General features: G+C 44.4%; 1 protein-coding gene across 2 annotated transcripts in view; it reads left to right on the forward strand.

Annotated features, from left to right (window-relative positions):
- Nalf1 (NALCN channel auxiliary factor 1) overlaps nucleotides 1–21,171 on the forward strand; it is a 425,631-nt gene that overhangs the window by 201,361 nt on the left and 203,099 nt on the right. The window lies entirely within an intron of this gene.

Genomic DNA, 21,171 nt, shown 5'->3' on the forward strand with positions numbered 1-21,171 from the left:
TTCCTGCCCTCCTGCCCCTCCCATCCTCCCTCAGCCGGAGCCGTGGTCTGCGTGGGACTCGCCAACTCCACAGTGACCTTCCTTAGCGCTGCTCAGGAGCCCAAGGTCTTCTGACACGTGTGTGTGTGTGTGTGTATGTGTGTGTGTATGTGTATGTATGTGTGTGTGTGTGTGTGTGTGTGTGTGTGTGTGTGTGTGTGTGGCTTCCAGAGGCTGCAGAGTGAGAGGCTGCGGTTAAAGTTCAGTGTGGCGGTGAAGACAGGTGTGTTTTATAGAGAGCGATATATTTTTCAGGCAGGAATCATTCCCACGTGTCTGCGTTCTATTGTCAAAAGGACAGACGTCTACCGTCACCTCAGGTGCTGCCCAGAGAGTCCCTAGTCTATTGAGGAATGGGAAGACCCAGACAATGCGGGATTTTGTCCAGTGAAATGATGCTTTATGTATGCAAGTGTGGATGTGTGTTTACCCTCACGTATACGGTTTGCATGAGGAAAAAGGAGTATTTGGTTTTCTTCATTTCTTTCCCTAGCACCCATACGAGGCAGGGGAATAGGTCTGACCCGGCATCCTTGTTCATAATGATAAAGACGATGTGGGTGCTGTTCTCAAAGAGCTTACAAAAGTGCGGTGTGCTAAGGCATAAAGAAATGGCTTTCCACGGATAGGGAACCCATGAAGGAAATGGTGCACCAATACGGGAGAAATGAATGTTCATGTGCACGGATTCCATCCCAGGCCCGAGGCGTAGGACATCAGTACTGATGTCAGAGGCTTTATAACTGTGCACAGACAGAACGAGATGTGGGGACCCAAGGGAAAAGATGTCATAAAAGCAGTTCTTAAAAAGTGTGTGAGCGAGAAATAACCACAGAGTCACAGAAACCATTCAATCACACATGGGGAAATTTGATCTTCTGAGCCAAGACTTAAAATAAGAAATTAGATTGCATTCAGTGGTGCGGTTGTCAGTTCACGAGTAGCAAAACCACCTTCTGCCTTCTTTTTTTCAGCATTTCACACTCTTGTTGGGCTCTCTCTCTCTCTCTCTCTCTCTCTCTCACACACACACACACACACACACACACACACACACACACACACACTGCAGGGGTCTGAACTCTGTTTCAGGCTCGCCATGCAGGTATCTACCACTTGAGCTGTGCCCCGTCTGTTTGTGGCTTTGGTGATTTTTCATGATTTCTCCTTGGGGCTGTCTCGGGTTGTAACCCTCCCACCTTCTGAGTAGTCCACATTACAGGTGTGTACTGCCATACCCCAGCTGACACTCCACATTCTTAGTAAAACTAGAAAAAGAATGCTGAAAAAGACCAATTCTTTATTGAAAAGCATTCCAAAACAAGAGTAACTGAAAACTTGGGAACTCTTTTTTTTTTTTTTTTAATTATTCAGAAATCTGACAAAGGGCCTGAGCCCAAGGCTGTTGATCTGAAGCAACAAGTAAAACAGTCACAAGGGAGACATTGGTGAAGAAAATCTGACATGATTACAGCTAATAATATGATTTAAAGGGGGCCCCTGGAACAGACAGTTCCCCAAAGGGTTAAAGTATTAATAAGAAAATGACAAATGACTCAACAAGTTAGAAAATATTCTAGAAATCTCAGAGCTCCATTAAGTTGTTCATTTATATTTATCTTAACAATAAGGGTGGATAGACTCTTGATGAAGCAATCAATCAATGACCTAGTTAATACCGAGCCATCAATTCATGTCTGCACTCAAGAGAAAGCTTACTGCTCAGCCGAATGTACACAAACTGCTAGAAATTAGCTTAGACGACACAAATAGGTGATCATTTAAGACAAGAAGCACAAGAATTATATAAGGAGGTTGTAAAACAGGCTATGAAATGAAGACCCTCGCACAAAGCAAAGCTTGGGGTGGTTTAGGAGACGTGATGGTTTGAATGGTCCTTAGATTGATTCGTTTATTAAAAGGACTGAGGGTTACCGTGAAGAAGAATCACATAAGCCAAGGGAGTCCCTAAACATTAAACGACTTGCAAATGTGCCAATAAGTCAATGCCTGTTAAGTCAGGAAATAAGGTCATTATGAATCTATCAAGCTTATGAAGGAGTTTTAAAAAGTTTCAGACTTGAAAAAATACAGGAGTGGAGTTACTTTCAATGTTGAATTTGATTTATTTTTATTGAGACATCCTCACCTTATTTTATGTCTATTTTTATTTTATATTTATAATATCTTTCATGGCAACAACTTAACATTTTCAGTATGCCTCAGCTATAAACACAGGAAACAGTTCACATACTCTTTCTCTCAAAATGTATATATATACATATATGTATTAATGTATATATGCATACATATACATATGTGTGCATATATGTATGTATGTGTGTGTGTGCATATATGTATGTATGTGTGTGTGTATATATATATATATATATATATATGTGTGTGTGTGTGTGTATACCTGTAACCTCAACTACTTGGGAGGCATAAAGATCCCAAAGTATAAATCGGATACCCCATCTGAAAATATAACTAAACAAATAGGGCTGGAAGGTTGGCTCAAATGTTTGAGTATTAGCCCAGCAAACACAGGGCCCTGAGTTCAAACACCAGCACTGCCAAGAAATAAGTGTCTCTCTTTCTTTCCAGAACCTCTCTCTTTACCTTCATTTATTAACTCTAACTTCTGCTAATTTTGAGCTGCTTTTCATCGTGCAGTTCCATATCAATATTTCTGACCACAGAACCTTTTATGTCAGGAATCAGGTTCGATGCTTGTGATCTGCATGTCCTTCTTCATGGTAGAGAACCACAGCTCGGGTGTGCGGAGGAGATTTCTGTTCCATCCCACCCTCTCCACCAAGAAGCTATGTAAGACCCACAGGTGAAGTCACAAGATGTCGTCAAAGACTGCCTCACTCATTATCTGTTTATCTCAGCACCTGCAGGTTCAAGACCACAGGAAGCTAGGAGAGACGAGCCTGGCTGGCCATTCACTGGAATGCTTAGTCTATGTGCACAATGCTGAGGAACTAAAGGAAGAACAGGTTGGTGGGGGGGCAGGATGGGCTGGGAGCCCCACACAGAACGGTCCGGCAGGTGGGTGCAGCAGGTCTTGGGAAAGGAAGAAGTGTTGGGTCTGTAGCAAGCGGGAGGAGAGAATCCTAGACTTTGATAACCAAGGCAAGAATGTCATCTATTTCTTTTTTCCTATCGGAGAGTATATTTTCATTTCCATAACCAAATATTACTGCTGATAGTATAGAACCTTCTGTCTAGACTTCTTTCTGTTAATGGTCACATTGGAGTTAGACTCCATCAGCACTTTTTTACATGACTTATGCACTTACCACTCAGCTAAACTTCATGATTACATGAACTTGCTCTCAGCTGGCCCCAAGTGTTGGACACCTCAACGGTCAATGAGAAGGTCTGGGTGTGGGCGTCAGGACCAGGCGCTTGTTTTCTGCCTTGGGTCTACAGTTCGCTACTGATGTCCCACCAGCCCATTTTGATTCAGTAAACTCTTCTCTACAATGGGAACAATGATAGGTGCTACACTGCAGAGCGTCAGTGAAAGTTAAGTCTGCCATTCCCTGACAATGACTTAGTACAGTACTTGGCCACTGATAAACACTGCTGGCTGTGTTATTCTTCAACAGTTACTAAAAGCATAATATGGCGGTGCACAGAACATACCTATTAAATATTCTTAGGTTCTAAACTTATGAAATCTTACATTATTAAAACTAGAAGCGTATAATCAAATGATCAGAGAGTCCATAACAGAATTCAGCTTCTCTGGATTTCAGTTTCAAAGAGCATCCCTGGCCACAGTGAACGCTGTCAACCGTAACAATGTATACGTGGCTTGCCTCAGGGTGCCATAAAGGAATGGCAGCTTCCACTTACTTGTATTTCATGATAACCATCAGTGACCAACATCCCCTGGATATGCCACAAGTGCCAGGCACTAAGGAAAGAGATCTCTGCAAATAAATAATCACTTCACTTACACAACCGTGAAGCAGGTAGAGTCCGCACTTACAGATGCGAAACCAAACAGAAGAAAGTCAAGTGACTTTCAGGTCTCCATGAGTTCTGTTCAAATCAGCCTGCTCCATTCCCTCATGATTTACATTCATGATGCCAAGAGCTAAGGAACTGCTGCCTACATAGAAAGAGCAAGATATACACACACACACACACACACACACACACACACACACACACACATCTCAGATATCCCTTTGGATGTCCGCTATGACAATGGTAGGGGCCCTAACTTCAAAGCACAATACCGTCAAAGAACAATAAAAGGAAAGAATTTGCAGCATTTGCCTCCTTGGCCTCAAGGTAGACTTATCTTTATGCTACACCAGTAGCAACATGGTCTCCATCGCTTTACTGAGCCATAATGGAAAGCTAGGAGAACTGGAGTAGAAAGAGAGAAAGAGAGTGAAAGAGAGAAGAGAGAATGTAATTAAACCAGGCTGCTAGCGTTTGTATTATCAGGGCTCAGGGTTTCGAGCTGGGGATAGAGTTCCCTCGATCCCAGAAACGCATATAGAAAGGCCATCCATCATGAAGTGTGAATCTATAAATGAATGCAGTATTCAGGAGAGAGGACCCTGGATTAAAATGACGTCATTCACGTTGCTTTGTCCTGGGTGCTCCTGGCGTGTGAAGTCAATGCAGGAAAGCACACAGGAGGTTTGCAAGGTGCAGGTGGGGTTGGAGAAGCACGGCCGCTTTCACACAGAGCATGCGTGCACTGCTGAGTGAGTGCTCTGGCCTTGGGCAAACCCAGAAGGTGTGTGTGTCCCCGACGCAGCATTCCCACTGGCCTCTCCACGGCAAACACACCTGCCCCGGAGGCCCACCCACTCTCGCTGCCCACCCTCTGCTCCCCCTCCAGCCCTCCCGGTCATCTCCCGGCTCTCCCCCCACCTGCTTCTCCCGAGGAGGACACAGGTGTCTTGGTTGTATTCTTCCGTGTTCTTAGGGCTCCCTGGAGCTGCAGTAGCAAATCGAGTGGGTTAGCACCACAGAGACCTAGGCGAGCGTGCTTCTGGCAATGGGAAATCTGAGCTGGAGTGTTGGCCGCTCTGGGCTCTTTCCGGAGGCTGCCCGAGGTCGGGCTGACCCAGGCTTCCTTCCTCGCGTTTGAAATCATCATGGTACCTGGCATCCTATTGCTCAGAGGCACTCCCGAGTTTTCCCTGGGCCAGCAGCCTTCTTCCTGGCTGTTTACTTGGATTCCAGCTGGTGTCTGCCTCTCCTGTGTCCCTACTTCTCTTCTGACAAGGACAGCAGTCCTACCCTAGATTGGGGCTCGTGCAAAGGGCAGTGTCTTAAATAGATTACATCCGCACAGATCTATTCGCAATAAGGTCAGACGCTCGGATCCCGAGATCGCGGGAGAGGGCAGGACTCAGCCCATCACGCAGGACGGGTGGCACTTTTCCTACAGCTCTCAGCACACTTTGCCCTTGCACAATGCTTAGGAGGCTTTTGTGCAGGTCCCGGCCGGCTCCTCCAGGGACCACCGTCTCTGCCCCCCGCCCATCCCGTCCCCCAGCTCAATTATTATGCTCAAGACATCTCCAGAGTGACTCCCTTGTTACATTCCCACCTCATAAGCAAAGTGCTCACTGCCTTTTCTCTCCCAGCGCATGGAGAAAGGCTCAGACACATGAAATTAGTCAGTGCCAACACCGGACTACTCTTTGGATCTGAGAAATAAGAAGCAGGTAACTGCTCTGCCAAGATGAGTATCCTTCTTGGTCATCGCTGACCAACACCTCTGCTGTCCTGCTAGCTGGTTGAAACAAAACCCATACGGATAGATTCTAGACTGGCAGAAGCGTAGCAGGAAAAGTTACTTAGATGAAACGAGCATTCTGACTTTGCAAATTGTTCGTGCTTGAATTTTGCCTCTGAGAAATAATTCTGCGTGTTCTTGAGAAGTTTGAGCAAAATTGCTCTTTCCTTCATTTTGGATAGCTAATACATCTATTCCCATTTATGGTTAGAATCATTTGAAGTAAAGTAATCTCTGAACTGGGACTATAGAGTGTATTAAAATACCATCAAGGCCCAAGTCCTCTGAAGGGTTTCTTGAAGTCAGAGTGCTGTGCTGGGTTTCCTTATCCTAGAGGGTGTATTTGGGTATTTTCAGTCCTGACTCACCACCAACGGGGAGTCAATTGAGAAGAGGAGTAGCAAACAGGACTAGTTAGTGATGCGTGCCTGCACCACTTACCGTAGAGCCCCGCTGCTCAGTGACTAGAACCACCTGGGCCTTGGATAATCCAGCCCGGCTCTGCTAGACATCAGGAATTATATTCAAGTGTACAGCTCCCATTTGCTTAATAGCATTAATAAAGCACACAGTCTTTCCTAAACAATGGATTCATTCTAAAAGGAGTCATTCGACTAATGTGGCAGCTGTTTGTACGCCGAGGCGGTACAGTGTCCTAGGTGGCAGGCCCACAGACGGCAGGCGAGGCCTCGCTGATAGGAGAGCAGAGACGGCTCCCGCGTGCGACGTGGGCGGCCTGCCCGCCATCGGCCCACGGGCTGTGCTTTACCATGTCCCCTTCTTCACGTAGACGCGGCTGTACATGAGGGAGAAAGGCGGTATATAGAGACGTGTGTTTCAGCCACTCTTCCGAAATGTCCTTATTCTTAGCCATCGAGGGATTCTTTGGACTTCTCGGTAAGATCTCCGCACAGCTCTTGGAGCTTCTCCTACGTCTCTGAGACGGGGCAGCCAGCATGGGAGGCCAGAGGCCCAAGCAGGGTGTATGACAGAAAGGCCTGGAACTCTCCCAACCTGCCCCTGGTCTTGGTGTTCTGTGTCTTTGTCGAAGGCTGCGGGGGAGGATTGGAGATGATCTCTGTCTACAGCACCCTTCACTGTCCGCTCATTTTCATAAGGGCACCTTAGGTTTCCCACCTAGTCTTTCATCCATGACACTTACCTTTATGTATTTGAATTGTACATATTTATCACCAAAATAAAAATGAGGGTCATGGAACATGCATAAAGCTATATACAGCGAAGGTCGGTATCGAGTCTTAAGGGTGTTGCTGTGGTCCAGAAGGAAGACTTTGTTCCCTTTCTCCCCCTTTCTTCTCTTATAACAGGCACCTCTCTCTCTCTCTCTCTCTCTCTCTCTCTCTCTCCCTCTCTCTCTCTCTCTCTCTCTCTCTCCTTCCTTTACCTCCCTTGTCTAAATTGGGACATTTATTCAAGGGTCCCAAGTTTAATGTTCAATTACTTCCCTCTTTGGGTTAAGTGCCCTCCACTTCAGAAGATGAAGGAAGAGAAGGTTCTGCAGGTAGAGATTCGAAATCCATGTCCTTAAGTAACTTGAGGATAAGGCAGCTTGGGGACAGTGAGCCATTCAGTTGTGACAGACACTTCCGTGGTAAGACTAAGACTACACCACTTGCCACCAGCCTCATCTTTGAAGTACTGAGAGTGCTTTCTTCAAACAACTTTGACAGCTGAGGAATTAGTTATAATTCATGTGTAAGATTATTAAAAGCTTCAGATTGGGTGGGGAAAAGTCAGGAATATAAATCTTGTTTCCCTTTTTTGTTTATTACAAGTGGCTGTCAGTGCTGTTTTTAATTCATTTAATATTCTTGTTAATAAGAAGTCTAATTAAGAAATGCATTCAAAGTCTATAAAGTTAATTTAACAGGGAGCGGATCCTAATGGAGTGTTACTGGAATTGTCTTTATGAAAAGAACGCCGTGAGCGTTCATGGACTCTTAACCAGAATCCCCTGCCATCTAATTAATTCATGTGTTCTAGCTGGCATATTTTAAAATGTTTGTTATCTGTGTCTATTTGGATTCTTTTTTGGCTAATTGTATATGCGGGGTTAAGTAGGTACATCTCCAAGACTTCAGAGGTGACTGTGCTAAAGAGTTTAGAAATGAGATGCCTTCAGTGTCTGTAGAACGTGTAGAGAGTACAGAGGACAGGTGAGCAGGTGCTACCCCGGGAAGGGCCACACAGGACCGCTGGCCCCTGCACACTGACAGCAGAGCCTCTAGTCACTTGTGCATTTCAGAAGGAAATTGCTCACGTTTCCAGGCCTGTACTTTGGGCCACCTGATGTGTCATCATATAATATACATGTATGCATGGGTATATGTGCCTACGCATGCATATGCTATGACAGAGACATTAGAATGGCCAATTTTTTTTTTTTATGTAGTACAACTCCACCAAGACAACTCCAGTCAGACTGAGAGCCCAACCTTCAGGTCAGTCACATGAAGCTCTTAGCACACGCTAGGTGTTCCCGGTTTTGTGGAGGCAGATCTCGCGGGCATGTCCCTGCTTTCTCAAGGCTTACCCAAAGTACAAAGGGGTTCTCTGGGACCTATAGCTATCTGCTTCGTTGTGTTCTTTTTCCCAGAAGGCCTAATAAGTTATCTTTCTTTGAAAACACTGTTATCATTATTTTTATTATATCTTAGGGACACTTCAAATTTTCACCGAGCCAACAAAGGCGGGAGGCTGTCTGCTGTTTTCCTCGATTTTACTTTACTTTAGAGCTTCGTTTAAGAAACTACTTGACTGGAACAGTTTTTAAGAAAGTAAGGGAAAGTCTTAGCAAGTTTCCTGGGTGCAATGGCTCGCCTTAGTTTGTGTAGTCTCACCTCAGTTCCTCAGGAGGTCAGACTGGAAGGATGACAGTTCAAAGCCAGTCTGAACAAAACCTTAGAGAGAGCCCATTTCAACAAATGAGCTGAATGTGGTGGTCCGTGCCCCAGAAATACTGGGAAGACTGTAGTACCTGCCTAGGAACTAAGAAACAAGCAAACAAAAGACTTTGCCCGTTGTAATACCTCAGCAGTGTGAAGCAGAATCAACACTGGAGAATGTGTTCTGTCTGGGGAGAGGGCTGGGGCCCCAGCATCGTTAGTTGTGAGGAGTGATGAGTGTAATTGCACGTGGCACCAGTCGGCATCACAGAGGCCGTGGTCAGCCAATAGGCAATTTGAAAAAGAGTTGCCGCCATTTTCCCATTAACTTTGTATATGCAATGCTTTGTGTATTTCATACTGGTTTAGAATAATGATCATTGGTGGATGAAGCTCATTTTTTGCCTGCTTTATGGACGGAGGAACACAGAAGAAAATTAATGGAGCAAACGTTCAGTGTTAGCCTCACATGCGTGAGCTAATTATATTCTTGTAGCATGCAAAGAGAAGGTAGAGGGATTCTCTCCTGGGTTCGTAGAGTTTAGTGTGGAATCATTACAGTACGTCCATATGGATCTTGCTCATCTATCTAGGACTGAGTCTATAAGGAACAGTCATAGTAGGTAGCAGTTGCCATGTGAATACTACATGACTTTCAGAAAAGTTCACATGCATTTACCATTTGTGTTTGCCATGTGCTATGCCTGAACTTTTGGGAACACCACTTATTATAATTATTGTAATAACCTCATAGAATAGACACGACTCCCATCATATTGGTCTCCCCTGGCCCCAGACATATTTTATTGGGTCAGGACATTGTTTCAAACAGCAGGAAACTCCACTGACATTTTCAGATTCTCGGTTGCTCTGCAAAGGTTGGAGGAGTTGCTTGTGTGTTGTGCATAGCTGGCTCCATCCCACCAAGGGAAAGCTGTGTGGTGGAGGCCCCACAATCCTCCTCCTGGTCTTTGTGGCTTGTTCCTGGCTTCCTGCCCGTCTTCACGCTGCCTGGTTGGTCCTCAGAGACCTCAGAATTCCCATCCTCTCACAGGACATCAAATGAATTATTTTTGACGTGCGTCTGTAAATTCTGCTTTTGAGATGCCAAAGTGGGAGAGGAGCCCTTGGTGTTAGAGAAATCAAACACTCTGTGAATGGTCGCTCCACCAAAATCCTCAGGAGGAAGGATGGGAAGTGCATTCCAGTCACTACACCAGCAAGTTCTAACAACAAAACCAAGGACTCCGATGTTCTACCTCAGCTGTAAGGACCGACTACGTGCACAAGAAGAACATGTTCAAGTCACATTCCAGATCAAGCTGACCATTGCAGAGTAAACATTCCTATGAAACAGTCCTTTGGTTGGGGCATGAGGTTCCTGTCTGTAGCGGTAGGGTGGGGAGGTAGGAAAGATGGCCACTTGAAGCCAGCCCTGGCAAACGTTGACAAGACCCCTTTGCAACAAAGAGCTGGGCACAGCTGTCAGCTCAGCGCTGTGGGAGGCTGAGATCAAGAGGATCACACACAGTTCAGGCCAACATGGAGAAGAAGCATTTCTAAGACTCCATCTCTGCAGAGGTCGAGCCGAGTGGCAAATACCTGTCACCTCAACTACAACAGGAGAAGCAAATGGTCTCGCCAAAAGCACGACCATGTCTCAAAACAGCCAGTGCCGAACAGGGCTGGAAGCACGGCTCAGGAGCAGAACGCCTACCTCGCAAGTATGAGTCCCTGGCTTCAGACCTCACTGGATACCTGTGGGCTATTTTGTATGTATAAATGTCCCATCCTATTTTAGCATGCTGACGGGTTTTACACAGAACAGAAAGACTAACATACCAGATACCCTATACTCGAGAAATCAACAGGACAATTAGTCACTTTCCTTTTGAGAAAAAGATCCCTAGTTATGCTGATGGTTCAGCTGCAAACATAGGTTTTGCTCCTTAGTAAATATTAGTAAACCTCCTCATTACTACTGTGGGGATTTTGACCGTACCTGTGACAGGTGTGAAATTTTGAAGCGCTAGCTTCACATTTGTATTTAATTTGCTTTCGTATAATTTTAATATTTTAATGGGTAACATTTTTTATGTAGTTTCTTTTTAAATAGTTGTACTGTGACTTTCTCGTGATTTCCAGAGTGTGTCTAGGGGCCAGCATTTTGTCTTTGGTTAATATAATTGCGATTTTATGCTAGAAACCAGCAAGAAAATATGATTACATTCCTAAATTAACTTCTAAATTGCTAACTTTAAAGAGATACATATTTTTTCCAAGTTTAATCACTTGAGAATTTCATTGATATCGAAGGCTAGCCATATATATGGGACTGGTATACAAAAAGAAAAAATAATCCAAGCTTAAATCAAGCCTATGCGAAGTAATCAAACATCTTATATTCTCATGCCCAAAGCCATGGGCCTATGATACAAACATTTGACGCAAGTTGAGCCGAAAATACAAAACATTGGGTATTACATTCAGTAGACGGTGAGCATTTGGAACCAAAATTAAGTTCTTTTGTGTGTGGGCTCTGGTCTGGTTCTGATCTTTATACATCCCTTCAAATGCTGGGCACCACCTAGCCAGGTGCTAAGTCCTAGGAAAGTTAACCATGGGGAAACCAAGTCCCGTCTGTCCTGTCTTAGAACCGTCTGTCCTGCCGAGTTACATCTCTGACATGGGCTGTGAATGGGTAGTGTGGGCCGGGCTAAGAGGCTGTGGTGGAGGAAGGCGGAGTTGAGCATCCAGGGAGGAGGTGCAGAACTGGTCAGAAGGACAGTCAGAAGGCAGTCAGAAGGACAAAAGGCCTTTGCGGGCACAGGCTTTGTCACGTAACACCTTGTGAGTCGAGGTCCCATTCCCTCTGTCGTCACCGAGATATCTGCGATGTGCCCTCGCCGTTTCATTCATCGACATCTTGGAGACGAACTCTCATCTTCTGAACAGCAGACAACAGTGCTTTAAATCCTAGTGACAGGTCAAGGCTACACCGTCGGGTCAGCCAGACGGATGGATCACCTCGGGGATAGGCAACGTGTGACTCTGTCCTAGACCGTGGGGCCCGCTGAGGTCAGCCTGTGTGCGGCCCGGTGGGGCCGGGTACACATCTGTATGGGGGCGACCGCTGCTTCCTCCCCTGCACGGTGGTTCATCCACCACCAGGTGGACCAGGGCCTTCCCTTCCTGCCCGCAGAACTGGACAATGGGGAGCGGGAAGGGACACTGCGGGCTGTAGAGAGAGGCTGATGGCATCTCGGGCATTTTGCGTAATGTCCTGGGATGAGAAGACACAAAGGTTCTTGGATTTGTTTACTGCAGTCCTCTTAGTGAGATGGATTTTTATTAAACGTCATGTGATTTCATTAAAAAATACAAGAAACCAATACATTGCTCTGTAAGAACATATATATATACATATATATATACATATACATATACATATATTACTTTTCTTTTTTTACCAGAGAGGGTGACATTAGCTCCTTTTGTGGTGGTGCAGCTTCTATTTGTTATGTACATGGACACACTGGCCCCCTTCTTTAAAAGTACTTCTTAAATTAGTGAAATATGTTTCCTTCTCCAATTGCTATTAGGAAAATATCGAGGATTATGTAAATCTAGGTTAACTGAAGAAACCATTCTAATTTACCTTTGTCAAATGATATGCTCGTAATTGAAGAATATTTCTGTTTACGTACACTTGCCTTTTTTACAGTAAGGGCTGCTTCGACCACAATAAGAGAGGCAACATCCGTCTTAATGCGTGCACCGGTTGTGTCTACATAGCTTCATCGTGAGTTGCTTTTAAAGTAAAATATCACATTTTATTAAGGAGTTAATCGTTAGATGGCTTAAACTTCCTACAGTTTTACAAATCGAGGCTAAAAGTCTGGATTTAATTAACTGTCAGGAGAAGCATGCGAGCGTGGGTGGCTATACATTTATATGTGATATTTAAAAGGTATCAGCTTCCAAACTATGACATGTCGATGCTGATTTCAGAAGTTAAAATTGTTTTTTTTCCCCCTCTTATTTGCTGGATCATGCGTTCATCAGTACTAAAATGTGTCCTCCGAACTCTGGCAAATGTTAATAATTTATCACAAAGGGCATCATGTGAAGCCACACATCTTTTTACACAAGACTGTGACTCCGACTTGCCCCCAAGACAGCAGCTCCAATCCATCATGTAAATGCCAGACAACTGTAGTTCTGCCTGACCTTTGTGTGTGTGTGTGTGTGTGTGTATTTATTAACCGCTTAAAGTCATAGAACAATCAAGCTTGACATTTCACAGTTCCAGGCCTGTAGGAACCCTGTTCCTCCTGATGTTGAGTCCTCTTGTTCGGGAGTGTCAGCAGATTTTCAGCATTCGCTCGGTCAGGTCATAACTAGGTTAAACCACGCTTGCTCTCAATTTAATCCCATCCCGTTGTTTGGTGGACAGATACTTTCTGAGCTACCTCATGTTTTCTCAGCTCCTGTTTGTGTCTGTGCATCAGATGCTGCTTCTTCATTGGAAAGGATCTTTAGACGCGGGGTAGCCTTTCATTGATTTTGAACATCTTTAGTTTACCGTTCTCTCAACCCAGAGGCATGAGCTACCCATGGGTAGTCCCAGCCTCGCAACTGCAGATTGTCTTCTGCCATTTAGTCCTTGCCGATTCTATTGAGAACATGGCTGCCCTTCCCATCGTCCTAGGGGCCCCTGGCTAAGCAACAGCCTGCCACTGCTTGCTCCCAATAAGAATCTTATTTGTAATTAGAACGTAGCTCATTCCTCAGAAATTGTCAGGCTAACTTTATTGCAGTGGGGAATAACACATAGGATGAAAAATGCACATCCATGGTGCACACAGCCCCGTGGACTCCCTGTTTGCTATGCGCTGGGGAGGGATGCTCAGATGACAGAAAACAACCAAAGAAACAGCAGTAGGGGATGAAGTATGATAAAGAGGCGCACCACAAGCCAGCAGCAAAGGCTTCAGTCGATGGGTAGTCACAGAGGGGGGACCTGCAGGTCTACCCAAGGCCTAGAACCATCTCCAGCACACACTTCAGTATATCTGAACACATGGGCGCTCATGAGCAAAGCGTGAGGAGAAGAGGCAGCTCTCACAATGAAAGACGGGAGAAATGAAGATACAGATCAATGGTAGAGTGACTACCACATGTGCCATGCCTTGGTTAGTTCCCTGGCATTGTGAAACAGAAAAGGAAAGATGGAAAGGAAGAACGAAGGAAGAGAGAGATGGAGGGAGAAAGAAGGAGGGTGGATGGGAGGAAGGGAGGAAAACAGGAAGGAAAGGAAGGAGGGAAAGATAGATGGAGGAGGAAATTTAAGACACTTGCCTTGTGAAAGATAAGATGCATTGTACTTATAAACAGATGTGTTGAATGTTAAGTCCTTTGTACAACTAAAGATAAAAATATAATTTAAAAATATAATTTAGGAGATATATAATTTTTAAGAGATAATAAAAAGAGTAATAATAAACAAGTAAGATCACAATCTTTACTAACTAGAGAAAAAATTATTTGCAAAAGGGCTTAGCCCATAATGAATATGTGTCCAACATACAAATGAAACGAATATAATTCAATAGGACAAGAAAATCTGAGCAGCTCAATTTAAAATCTGTAGAAAAAAGACAATGAAAACACACAAATAGGCATCCTCCCCCTACCCCGCCCGGCCCGAGATCATACGTGGAGTGGATAGCATGAAGACATGATGGTCACCATCCTTAGCTTGCATGACTTTCTGGGAAGAAGTAGAGGAGAGGTTTATGGAGTGCTGAGACTGTGTTCTGAGGCTGGGTAGTTGTTGCATGAACGTAGATGTGGAAATATTCGTAGAAATGTACATAAAAATTCAGCTTAACCTCATATAACCTAAAAATATATTCTTTATAAAGAAGACTCGCACAGGTTCACATTCTCAAAATGTTCACAATTGACTAACTTTTTTACAGGCCCATCCTCCAAATCCCTCTGTAGCCACAGTTAGAAATGGTGGACAAACTCATGAAGCTTAGAAACTGTCTCCTGGGCCCTCTTTTCTATTTGCTTTCCTGTCTGAAGACAACCTTCTCAGCTGTTAGGCTGAGCTGCTTAAAATTCACAGATTTTATGCTTGCAGCTACTGATCTTTGGCTCTGGACATCATCCGAAACTGAAAATATATAAATACTATATATACACAGTAATTTCATAGAGAATCAACATTTCCTTTGTGAACCCAAAGTTTTGAGTTCTTGAGATTGCCAAAGCCAAGTAACATCTGAATCCATCCATCCCTCCATCCATCCTTCCACCCATCCATCCATTCACCCACCCACCTACCCACCACCAATCCATCTATCCACCCATCAGTGTATCCATCCATTCATCCATTCATCTCCCTTTCCTTCAAGTGTCCTACCGAATAGCTTTGGTACCCCGGAAATTTTAGAATTCAAGTGAGTCGACTGCAAAATGATTTAAGACTTTGCGATACAACATGAGTCAAGTAAAAGTTATCATTGTGTGCTATTCTGATTCTGCGCTTGAAACCCTCTCATCTCCCTTGTCTTCTGTTATACTGCCTTCCCCCTTTTTGGTTTCTTGACTAACCAGTGTCCTCTACTTGGTGCATCCCTCTAAATGTCAACGTTTGTTAGGATGGAAACGTGCAACTAACATAGACACACTTTTCTTTTAAGAAATAGGATGAATTTCAAAGGCTTCTTCTTTCTCACAAATAACCATAGAGGTAGTTTTAGGACCCCCTGCTAGCTACCTTAGCCTCTGTAGTAAGCTCCAGACATCCCCCTTTTCCAACAGGCTGAGTTGTCTCAAGCAGACACTTCTGACTGCCAAAGTTCTGTATTTGGTGACCATATGACAACAGGGGTTGAAATTAGCTTGCGTTTTTGGTGGAAACTTGAACTCGTAGGAGTTCTGAATACAATGCGTTATGATTTTGAGGAGCCAAAACTCATGCACAGAGACCTGTAATCAAGACCCATAAACATTAAATATACCACTATACCATTTAGGAGGGACTGTCTGCATAGAATAATGATCATCTTATATAATGCTGTTTTTTTATATAGCTTTCTAAATCTTCCATTTATGATATAAGATACATCTTTATTTTTAAATTAAGATATAACCTAATATAACATATAATTGCTTGTTTCGGATATAAAATTTTGATTCATCAAACATTATATCAGGATTGGAAACCCATCCTCATTTAGGGGGTTCAAATATAAACAAAAAGAATAAGGCACGATATATGCATGCCGGTGTATCATCCAGCTCCTTGGAAGGCATAGCTTGGGTGGATGGATGCAGGTTCAAGGGTAGTCCAACCAAAAGGTTAAGAAGACCTCATCTCAACCAAGAAGCGAGGTGCGGCATGACTTTCCTGTCACTCCAACTGTACAGGAGGCCTAAATAAAATCATTCTCTAGGATGGCACAGGTAAAACCAAAATGAAATGTTAAAAGCTAAAGCAGGGAGGTTTGAAGGTGTGTGGTTCCTTTGGTAGAGAGCTCTGACTTGGCGTGCCCGGGGCCCTAACTTCCAACTGTATCATCACCGGTAATAAATAAATGAGTAAATCACTCATTTTCACGTCCCAGCCCTCATTACTCTGACTGGCTGCATCTCTCTTGATGGGCAACGCAGTCATCCACACACAGAGACGGGAAGCTAAGGCCTTGATCCTTAAGAACATACCCTCCCCTGCTCCAGACATGATTGCATCACTGCCAAGTCTCGGCTGACCCCTGGAACCTCGGGGCGAGATCTGCCTCTCAGAACCTCCACACACTGTGAGGACAGGGACTCTTTGCTCCCGAGAGCCAGAAACAACTGCAGAAAGCCTCTCTGGGACACCCCGAGAGTCATGGTGCCCTCAGAGGCATTCGTGGACTCAGTGACCTGCGAGGGACCCAGGGCGAGTGCAGACAGCCATAGCTCCAAACGCAGCCTTCCTTGCCTATCCCGCTCAGGACTGCCTCGGAGGGAGGTGAGGAGGAATGGCCTCGCTGGGTCCCGTCCCCTTTTCCCTGGCATCCACCTCCCTTTCCAGACACAAACAGCACAGCTCCGGCTTGGGATGGGGAAACAGGATGAAACCTGACCTCGATGTGCTGTTGTGCTATTCCATCTTCCTGCATTTATCCAGCTTATCCATTTCGCAGATATATATATATATATATATATATATATGTATATATATATATATTTTTAATTTTTGGAAGGGTTTGGATACTACGCATGTCCTAGGGCAATGTAGTTCATTCAGCATTCTCTCATCGTGAAGATATGGTCTGGAAAAGACAGCTTATCTAAAATTAAACCTACTACTGCTCTACGGAGTGGGATTCACAGGTAAGTATCTCTGGGAAGCATAACAAACTGTACAAGAAATGCACCCACTGCCTTACGTATGAAACTGTAACCCCTGTGTACATCACTTTGACCATAAATAAGTAATTATTCAAAATAAAATAAAGTAGAACACACACACACACACACACACACACAGAAGTGTAAGGTCATTGCTGAAGCCTTAGAAGCCGACAGGATTCTTAATGGATCAAGTGGAGAAGAGATGAAGAGGAACCCAGACTTTGGGGGCGACAGGGGAGGAGTCAATAAGAGAGAGTGAGCAAAGAGTCCGAGAAACAAAGGAAGCCATGTTTCTGTCGGATGATTTCTGTGCTGTGGCAAGACCGTAGAGAACTCCAGAGAGCAAGAGTGATCTGATCCAATAGGATTATGAAAGAAAAAAAAAACACAAACACACCAGTCAGTTCTAGGAAATGAGGTTTGCCTTGTAGCCAGCTGATAAATCTATTATTTTCTCCCCGAATTGCAAGGGATTTGTGATGCAATCAGAAGCGGATTTACCATCTTACGGTCTAAACCAGTACTTCCGACGGCCCCTTCTTCTCATAACGTGGAAGATTTGTGGCTTGAGGGAGGCACATAGTAAGTTTTCAGATGTGTGGGTGGGTTCATGTGCACGCCCATGTGCATACAAGTGAGTGTGTGTGAGTGTGTGCGTGCCAATGTATGTGCGAATATGGAGGAGAAAATGGCAAGCCTGTCCTTTGTCTCCAGCCCATTCTCTAGAGACAGGCCCGGGAGACGCAGCCCGGGGAAGAGGGTGCTGTTCTGGGCTTGCCCTCTCCTTTTTGACAACTGGCTACTTTACACTTAGAGTCTGGGGGTTCTGGGGATGGGCATCCTCTTATTGTTGATCAGTCCCAATTTACGGCGACAAGATTATCTTTCTCCCACCTTCCCACAGTGCTGGGGCCACTATAGGCAAAAATCTATAAGCGATATCAAACATATCCATACCTTACGGTGCACGATAAGTGGAGTGTGTAAAAGGTAGCACCTGTTGGAAAGAATAGGCCAGGCAAAGTAATCATGGAGGAGTCGGTGAAAGCTAAAGGGTGGGTTGTTATGGGCTGACTCATGGGGAGCATGGTCGTAGTAGAGAAAAGACTTGAAGAAACGAAGGATTCCATCACTCTCTCCTGGATGCTGGCTCATAGTGGCCACTAATGCCAGCTACTCAGGAGGCTGAGGCCTGGAGGGTCGCAGTCCATGGCCAGCCAAGGCAGAAAAGGCTGAGAGTCTCCATGCCTAACTAACTAGCAAAATGGGACACTGGGGGCAGAGCTCACGTGATGGGATGTCAACTGTGAACAAGTAAGCCATGTGATAAGGTGAAACCCAGTACTGGTGCAAGAATGAAGGGAAGGGAGGAAGGGAGAGAGGGAGGAAGGAAGGAAGGGAGGGAGGAAGGAAGGAAGGGCGGAAGGAAGGAAGGAAGGAAGGAAGGAAGGAAGGAAGGAAGGAAGGAAGGAAGGAAGGAAGGGAGGGAAGGAGGAAAGGAAGAAGGGAAGGAAGGAAGGAAAAGAACTTTTCTAATGCAAATAAAGTTCTAATTTTGTAAGTTATTATTTTTGTGTTTTTTTTATGCTTGTTATGTAGGGTCTTGCTAGGTAGCACTAGCAGATCAGGTTACCATCTGTGTAGCCTAAGATGGCATCAGAATCCTCCTGCTTCGGCCTCCTGAGTTCTGGGTTTACAGGCATGAATCGCCACATCTAGCCATTTTTGTTGATTCCGATGAATTAAAGAACACCTATTGTGGGAGCACAGGAGGAATTCCTTTACAGTCACATTGCACGGTGGGTTACAGCTGCAGACATTCTGAAGCGAGCCTGAGGCTGCCTTCCGGTCATTGTGAGTTGGTTCAAAGTCACTTTATAGAAATCCGTGTTTAAGCATTCCTCTTCTTTGCAATGCTCGGTGATGGGATAGTATACCCTGAAGACAACACATGAGTGCATGGTAGCTTCAAATAATATAGTACAAAACACAGGTCACTTGCCACGTCTTTCTGGACGCCATGTCATAGCTCCTGGGAGGGGAGCATGGGAGAGGAGCTCAGGGCTGTGTGACCCCAGGCATGGTAGGAGGGAATGGATGTGTCTCTTTAGCTCTTGGAGCATGCATCTGGAGCCAGGACCACACCACTGCTGTATTTCAAGGTATCTTGCTTGGCCCTCAGGGCTGAGGACAAAAGTAGCTCGTATACACTGCCTTATACATACTGAGCCGTCGATACATTAATTATGGCTCCAATGAAGTCCATGCACGAGGAATCAACCACAAAAAGCACATCAATGACAAGCACCATTATTAAAACTACATCAGGAAAAAGTCTTGCTTTCAGATGTAGGTCAAAAGACATCTCATTATCGATGAGCTCATTTCCTCCAAGCCGATCTCAAATTTCAACCTCCTTATCCGTGGCTTACTTCTTATTTAATTTGAAAGTGTCACTTCTGGGTGTTCACTGTGAAAATACATCGAGTAAAGAAATGAGAAGTCCAGAAACCCATTTGTACTATTTCACTTATGAGCTTAGAATAGAAACTCGCCATCTAATAAAATGGGATTAGACTGGAAGGCTTAAATAGTATTAGTTTTCTTTTCAGGTGTGTTTCTCCTTACACATGCACAAAAAGTTCTATTTTATTTAACCCCCAGAAAGCAACTTTGAGTATATAAGTTCCTGAGCCTTTTTGCTCAAGGCTGGTGCTCTACCACTTGTTCTACAACTGTGTGTCTGGCCTTTTGGTGGTTATTTGGAGATAAGAGTCTCACAGAATTTCCTGCATGGGCTGGCTTCTAACTTGCGATCCTCAAATCTTAGCCTCCTAAATAGCTAGAATTAAAGGCATCTGCCACTGGCACCCTACTTCATTTTACTTCTTATATTCTGATATTCAATCCTGCTTCCCTATGGGAAAAAAAGAACATAATAACATTGGTAATTTTAAATACAGAATTTGTTAAAATGTCCATTTTCTAACTATAGTTTGCGAGAGTTTCAATTTCTGGGTAACTAAGTCTTTAATTAAGATCATCATTTGTGACTGGATGAGACCCGGCGAGAGATTTATTTTTCTACTTTATTTCCTACCTTTTTGTCTGAGACATCAGGAGTGTGATCTGAGTGAGACACCTCTCCTTGACTGGAAAGTAGCATTTGTTTACTAGTGAGTGTAGATTTCATTGCACTAAATCTTTGGCTATGCGGTGTTGTGCTTTGCAGCTTCCGTCCATCCGTCGGTGTGAAAGGTGGGTTGAGACCACATCTGCTTTCCTTCATCTGCATGACCTTTGGGCAACTTTTCTGTAGGTTTGAAGTTAAGTGAAAAGGGCTATAAATTATCTGTCAAAAGACAGTGCCAGAGGGCAGGTATATAACAATGGGTAACCCCTTCATACCTCAGATACAAAGATAGCTTTATCCCCCCCCCCCCATTTCATGCCTCGGTAATGACAGTTTTTGGCCAACACCAGTGGCCAGTAATCTTAGCTACTTAGGAGGTCGGGATCTGAGGATCACGGTTTGAACCCAGCCTAGGCAGGCAAGGCCATAAGATTCTTATCTCCAATAAGCTACTCAAAAAAGCCTGAAGTGGCGCTGTGGCTCAAGTGGTAGAGTGCTAGCCTTGAGCAAAAAGAAGCTCAGGGACGGCAGCTAGGCCCAGAGTTCAAGTCCCAGGACCAGCAAAAAAAAAAAGACAGTTTTTCATGTTCTGGTATATCCTTTTGAGTACTGATTTTGAAAATAACAGTATGGAAAGGCACGTTGACTTGAAGTTAATTCAAGCAATATTCTCTAAGTGCTTAATTTGAACAGATCCTCAGTGATCTTCAAAGTCGGCAGATTTAAGTCAGAGGTTCCTGTTTGGTGGGTTCCTCCTATAGGCATCTCTGATGAGAAGGTAGCAGCTGCTCTTTGGAGATGCACCACATCAATGCTCACCTGCAGATCTCGTAGGAAGTGAGATTTTTCTAGAGGTCACCTTTTTAAAAAAATTCGATACCAGAGGATGCACCTAT

Source organism: Perognathus longimembris, chromosome 3 (assembly GCF_023159225.1).
Source record: "Perognathus longimembris pacificus isolate PPM17 chromosome 3, ASM2315922v1, whole genome shotgun sequence".
In the NCBI taxonomy this organism is placed as follows: Eukaryota; Metazoa; Chordata; class Mammalia; order Rodentia; family Heteromyidae; genus Perognathus; species Perognathus longimembris.